Below are 7,624 nucleotides of genomic sequence, written 5' to 3' on the forward strand. Positions count from 1 at the left end.
GGGTTTTGGAGAAGCTCCCGTCTCCATAAAGTTTTAACAGACTTAATCCATCTCCAAGAAATGGACACGTCAATCTGTACCTGAGCGCCAAGTCTGGGACCAAAAGGCTCCTTAACAGCTTCTACCCCCCAAGCCATAAGACTGCTGAACAGCTTCTACCCCCCAAGCCATAAGACTGCTGAACAGCTTCTACCCCCCAAGCCATAAGACTGCTGAACAGCTTCTACCCCCAAAGCCATAAGACTGCTGAACAGCTTCTACCCCCCAAGCCATAAGACTGCTGAACAGCTTCTACCCCCAAAGCCATAAGACTGCTGAACAGACTGCTCTCCAGGACTATTTACATTGACAACTTTTTTTGCACTGACTCTTGTATTGGCTCTATGCACACTCACTGGACTCTACCCACACACTCACACACTACACTGACACTTCAGCACACACATACTGTACACGTGCATATTGACGCCACACACACACACACTCACATATAGACACACTTTCACACTTTCATTAGCTTCCATACACTGCTGCTACTCTGTTTATTATCTATCCTGATTGCCTTGTGACTTTTACCCTTACCTACATGTGCATAATTACCTCAACTACCTCGTATCCCTGCATATTGAATCGGTACCGGTAGTCCTTGTTTATAGTCTCGTTATTGTTATTTTATTGTGTTACTATTTCCTTTTTTATTGAGCAAAAATGTGTCATACTTTTTAACTCTGCATTGTTAGGAGAGAGGTAAGCATTTCACAGTAATGTCTATACCTGTTGTATTCGGCGCATGTGACAAATACAATTTGATTTGATTTGATTAAGTCCAACTTTATAGGACATTTCAAATGATCCACTGTGCTTGATTAAAAAACTGCTGGCTGAAAACAATCTCTCTGATGTATGACAAAGCCAGGGATTTTAGTTATTCATCTGTTTCATCTGCACCGCATGATATAAATTAGCCAGAAGAAGCCGACAGTAAGTTACTGCAAGAGGAGAGACATCCAACTCCTATTCAGCTGTTGGAATGATTAAAAACCAAATACTTAAATTCTTGTCGTCTCCTCAGGCATACAAACAGACTACAGATTACAACAACTCCAAACTAGGATTGTGTCGCAAATGGAACCTTATTTGGCACACAGAGAGGACGAGCCTCGACAAGCTTAGAGACCCACATAGGAGCAGTATAATGTAAAAAATGTCTTCTTAATTGCCTTCAAGTTTACTTATATACAGTTGAAGTCGGAAGTTGGAGTCATTAAAACTCGTTTTTCAACCACTCCACAAATTTCTTGTTAACAAACTATAGGTTTTGGCAAGTCGGTTAGGATATCTACTTTATGCATGACACAAGTCATTTTTACAACAATTGTTTACAGACAGATTATTTCACTTATAATTCCCTGTATCACAATTCCAGTGGGTCAGAAGTTAACATACACTAAATTGACTGTGCCTTTAAACAGCTTGGAAAATTCCAGAAAATTATGTCATGGCTTTAGAAGCTTCTGATTGGCTAATTGACATAATTTGAGTCAATTGGAGGTGTACCTGTGGATGTATTTCAAGGCCTACCTTCAAACTCAGTGCCTCTTTGCTTGACATCATGGGAAAATCAAAAGAAATCAGCCAAGACCTCAGAAAAAAGATTGTAGACCTCCACAAGTCTGGTTCATCCTTGGGAGCAATTTTCAAATGCCTGAAGGTACCATGTTAATCTGTACAAACAATAGTACGCAAGTATAAACACCATGGGACCATGCAGCCGTCATACCACTCAGGAAGGAGACGCATTCTGTCTCCTAGAGATGAACGTAATTTGGTGCAAAAAGTGCAAATCAATCCCAGAACAACAGCAAAGGACCTTGTGAAGATGCTGGAGGAAACAGGTACACAGGTATCTATATCCACAGTAAAACGAGTCCTATATCGACATAACCTGAAAGGCTGCTCAGCAAGTAAGAAGCCATTGATCCAAAACTGCCATAAAAAAGACAGACTACGGTTTGCAACTGCACATGGGGACAAAGATCATACTTTTTGGAGAAATGTCCTCTGGTCCGATGAAACAAAAATATAACTGTTTGGCCATAATAACCATCGTTATGTTTGGAGGAAAAAGGGGGAGGCTTGCAAGCTGAAGAACACCATCCCAACCGTGAGGCACGGGGGTGGCAGCATCATGTTGTGGGGGTGCTTTGCTGCAGGGGGGACTGGTGCACTTCACAAAATAGATGGCATCATGAGGTAGGAAAATTATGTGGATATATTGAAGCAACATCTTAAGACATCAGTCAGGAAGTTAAAGCAAATGGGTCTTCCAAATGGACAATGACCCCAAGCATACTTCCAAAGTGGTGGCAAAATGGTTTAAGGACAACAAAGTCAAGGTATTGGAGTGGCCATCACAAAGCCTTTGCCTCAATCCCATAGAAAATTTGTGGCAGAACTGAAAAAGCGTGTTTGAGCAAGGAGGCCTATAAACCTGACTCAGTTACACCAGCTCTGTCAGGAGGAATGGGCCAAAATTCACCCAACTTATTGTGGGAAGCTTGTGGAAGGCTACCCGAAACGTTTGACCCAAGTTAAACAATTTAAAGGCAATGTCACCAAATACTAAATGAGTGTATGTAAACTTCTGACCCACTGGGAATGTGATGAAAGAAATAATAGCTGGAGTAAATCATTCTCTCTACTATTATTCTGACATTTCACATTCTTAAAATAAAGTGGTGATCCTAACTGACCTAAGACAGGGAATTTTTTCTAGAATGAAATGTCAGGAATTACGAAAAACTGAGTTTAAATGTATTTGGCTAACTTCAACTGTATATATAAATACACATATATATGGGGGATTGGAAATGATGCAGACAATTACATTGATAGAAGCCACAATCTGTCTGCAATATTAAAGCTGAACCCCCCCAATTAAAAAAGAAAAGCAACATTGGAGTAAAACACGTTTATTTGGGGTTCTGTTGGGGTGTAACAGCTGAACGAAACTCATGAGGTATTTACAAGTAACATTCAATAATCAATAGGTATTCTGTATCAATAGGTATTCTGTATCAATAGCTATTCTGTATCAATAGGTATTCTTTTTTTGGGGGGGGTCAGCTTTAATATTGCAGATAGATTGTGGCTTCTATCAATATAATTGTCTGCATCATTTCCAATCCCCCATATATTCTTTTGTAAACATATATATAATTTTAAATAAATATTTGTTAAATATTTTGTTCTTCTTCATTATTTTCCTCTAACCCTACCACTCCTCCCCTAATTGGAGTAAACTAATTGACAACAATACTTAGACTCCTCCAATGTTGGTAAAGTTTACAAACATTGGAGTGGCCTAACTATTGTTGTCCATTGAAAGTGGTTACATTTCTCCAGACCTGTCCATTAGCTTTTTACCAAAACAGAGGGGCGGTGCCTGCTTTGTTATTGTTTCATAAAAATGTATATAGCAACTGCCCATAGAGAATCTCCTTTAACTGCAGTGGGCTAAATCAGGGTCACATATGGTTATGGGATTACAAAACAGAAGACACCTGTACCATGTCAGATATAGAGTTGAAATGTATTACATTTGTTGTTGTATATTCATCACAGGAGACTGAAATGTAACAAAACTGTTAGACAAAGAAACATTGGCGTTTAAAAATATACATGTTTATTCATTATGAAATTTTAACTTTCCACCCATGAGGCCACTAGGTCATTTAACTGCAGGAAAAGGCTAGGAGAAGGGAGACCCACTCTCCTCTTTTTAATGCTCTCTATGCCCGTTGGAATACATTAAGATTAAGATGAAATTCTAATTATTCACACACTGTCCCACTTCTAGATGGATTTAAATTGTGACATTTCCAAATGACTCACAATGGCCCTCAGAAGCTTTTAAAATGGCGAATTCTCCATCTTGTCTCGTTTCTGGGTTCTACCGTCTGACAAGGAGATTTTAGAGATGCTTTGAAATGACAAGCGACATCGTCAGACGACTAAATAGGAAAGCGGTGAACCAGACCAGATGGAAAATGTGATCTGTCACTGTAAAAGGCTTTCTGATGGTCTGAACGACCATCTACCAATTGCTAGATGGAACCAAGTGTTCAGTGCTATTGTGTTGTGTGCAACTTTATCAGTCACTCTTCTCTCTAGCCACTGTCTCCTTGGAAACAGCTGCAGTGTTCTGGCAACTGCTTCGGTCAAGTTCACCCAGTTTGTTTCAGTTATTTATCAACACATAGCCACACTGCTATCTTCACCTTTCCCCTTCCATTCCACCTCATGATAATCCTTGTTACCTGTATACAGTGTGTCTGTCCGTCTATCTCTTTTGTTCTGTCTTTTGTTACAGACAGACAGAGCGGATGAGGGAAAAAGGCAGATCGGGAGGGAGAGAATAAGGCAAGGAGGGAGGGATGGTGAGAGAGAAGCAGGGAGAGAACAAGGGAAGGAGAAAAGTGAAAAAGTGAGAGGTAAGGTTTACAGAGGAGGTGTCAGGAAGTTGTGAAGGCTGTATTCCCTCTTCATCCACTGTTCTGTAATTAAGGTGTCACTATGTGACATTTAAATAAATATGTGATGAGCTCAGACTCTGTGTCTGCTGGAAACACTGTCCTCCTCCTGGAACTGCAGACAGAGAGGGAGGGAAGGATGTGTGGGGAGTGAAGGAGGGAGGAAGACAGGTGCATAATGGAAAGAGAAAGAGAAAGAGACAGGCAGAGGGAAATGAAAGATAGATGTACTCCTGCAAAAAAAGGTGCCATCTGGAACCAAAAGGGGAGAACCCCTCCCTACATGGAACCTAAAAGAGATATACCTGGATCCAGAAAGGGTTCTCCCATGTGGACAGCCGCAGAACCCCTTTGGAAACCTTTTGTCTAAGAGTGTGGTGTACAGATACAGAGAAAGTTATAAATGACCTGGAAGGAGAGAGGAGGTGACATAAAAGCATAGTATGCCGTTTACAATGTTTATCAGGAAAACAAGACAGAGACTAAGAAGACTGAGTCCAACTGGCAATAGCTGTTTCCATTAACTTGTCCAGTCATTTTTTTCTCAACATTTAGAAACTGACTATAATACTTAATGGAAAGACTGGTAAATAGAGAAACAAGGGCACTTCCTCCTTTACTCCACATTGACTCAGAGAACAATCTTGCCCATCCAACTTTAAAAAAATTTTTTTTAAATATATTTTCCTGTCTGACTTCTTTACGCGGCCAACCACACAAATCCTGAATAATAATCTATCCACCTCTACAAGTTCCAGGCCCATTAGCAGGACAGTAATATGGTGGATTTCCACATCCGGCGCCGACAGAGATGGCCGCCTCGCTTCGCGTTCTTAGGGGACTATGCAGTATTTTTTTGTGTATTATTTCTTACACTGTTACCCCAGGAAATCTTAAGTCTCATTACATACAGCCGGGAGGAACTATTGGATATAAAAGCAACGTCAACTTACCAACTGTAACGGCGTTCCTCCTCCTCTTCATCCGAAGAGGAGGAGCAGGGATTGAACCAAACTGCAGCGTTGTGATTTGACATGATTTATTTAAGTAAAGACGACAAACACGAACTTCACTTGAATCTAAACAAAACAACAAACGGAGTAGACAAACCTGAACGTAAGAACTTACATGTAACTCGAAGAACGCACGAACAGGAAAAATGACTACATAAAACGAAACGAACAAACAAACCGAAAACAGTCCCGTATGGTGCAACATAGACACAGACACAGGAGACAACCACCCACGACAAACAATGTGAAAACACCTACCTTAATATGATTCTCAATCAGAGGAGATGAAAACCACCTGCCTCTAATTGAGAACCATATCAGGTACCCAAAACCAACATAGAAACAGAAAACATAGACTGCCCACCCAAACTCACGTCCTGACCAACTAACACATACAAAACTAACAGAAAACAGGTCAGGAACGTGACATAACCCCCCCCTTAAGGTGCGAACTCCGGGCGCACCAGCACAAAGTCTAGGGGAGGGTCTGGGTGGGCATCTGACCACGGTGGTGGCTCAGGCTCTGGGCGAGGTCCCCACCCCACCATAGTCAATCCCAGCTTACATCTCCCCCTTAGAATGACCACCCTCTTATTCCACCCACCTAATATAAGGGGCAACACCAAGATAAGGGACAGCTCCGGGACAAGGTAGCTCAGGACAGCGAGGTAGGTCGGGATAGAGAGGTAGCTCAGGATAGAGAGGTAGCTCAGGATAGAGAGGTAGCTCAGGATAGAGAGATAGCTCAGGATAGAGGGGCAACTCCGGACTGAAGGGCAGCTCCGGACAGAGAGACAGCTCAGAACTGAGGGGCAGTTCTGGATTACTGGCAGCTCCGGGCTGGCTGACGGCTCTGGACGCTCATGGCTGGCTGACGGCTCTGGACGCTCATGGCTGGCTGACGGCTCTGGACGCTCATGGCTGGCTGACGGCTCTGGACGCTCATGGCTGGCTGACGGCTCTGGACGCTCATGGCTGGCTGACGGCTCTGGACGCTCATGGCTGGCTGACGGCTCTGGACGCTCATGGCTCGCTGGCGGCTCTGGCAGATCCTGTCTGGTTGGCGGCTCTGGCAGATCCTGTCTGGTTGGCGGCTCTGGCAGATCCTGTCTGGTTGGCGGCTCTGGCAGATCCTGTCTGGTTGGCGGCTCTGGCAGATCCTGTCTGGTTGGCGGCTCTGGCAAATCCTGTCTGGTTGGCGGCTCTGGCAGATCCTGTCTGGTTGGCGGCTCTGGCAGATCCTGTCTGACGAATGGCTCTAGCGGCTCCTGACTGACTATCGGCTCTGACGGCTCGGGACAGACGGTCGGCTCTAATGGCTCGGGACAGACGGATGGCTCAGACGGCACTGGGCAGACGGATGGCTCAGATGGCGCTGGGGAGACGGATGACTCAGATGGCGCTGGGGAGACGGATGGCTCAGATGGCGCTGGGGAGACGGATGGCTCAGATGGCGCTGGGGAGACGGATGGCTCAGATGGCGCTGGAGAGACGGATGGCTCAGATGGCGCTGGGGAGACGGATGGCTCAGATGGCGCTGGGGAGACGGATGGCTCTGGCCGGATAAGGCGCACTGTAGACCTGGTACGTGGTGCCGGAACTGGAGGCACCGGGCTAAGGACACGCACCTTCATGCTAGTGCGGGGAGCAGGGACAGGGCACACTGGACTCTCAAAGCGTACTATTTGCCTGGTGCGTGGTACCGGCACTGGTGGCACCGGGCTGAGGGCACGCACATCAGGACGAGTACGGGGAGAAGGAACAGTGTGTACAGGGCTCTGGAGACGCACAGGTGGCTTAGTGCGTGGTGCCGGAACTGGAGGCACTGGGCTGGAGACACGCACAATAGGAAGAGTGCGTGGAGGAGGAACAGGGCTCTGAAAACGCACTGGAAGCCTGGTGCGTGGTGTAGGCACTGGTGGTACTGGGCTGGGGCGGGGAGGTAGCGCCGGAAATACCGGACCGTGCAGGCGTACTGGCTCCCTTGAGCATTGAGCCTGCCCAACCTTACCTGGCTGAATACTCCCCGTCGCCAGACCAGTGCGGGGAGGTGGAATAACCCGCACCGGCCTATGTAGG

This window comes from Salvelinus alpinus, chromosome 34, assembly GCF_045679555.1.
Source record: "Salvelinus alpinus chromosome 34, SLU_Salpinus.1, whole genome shotgun sequence".
NCBI classification, from domain to species: domain Eukaryota; kingdom Metazoa; phylum Chordata; class Actinopteri; order Salmoniformes; family Salmonidae; genus Salvelinus; species Salvelinus alpinus.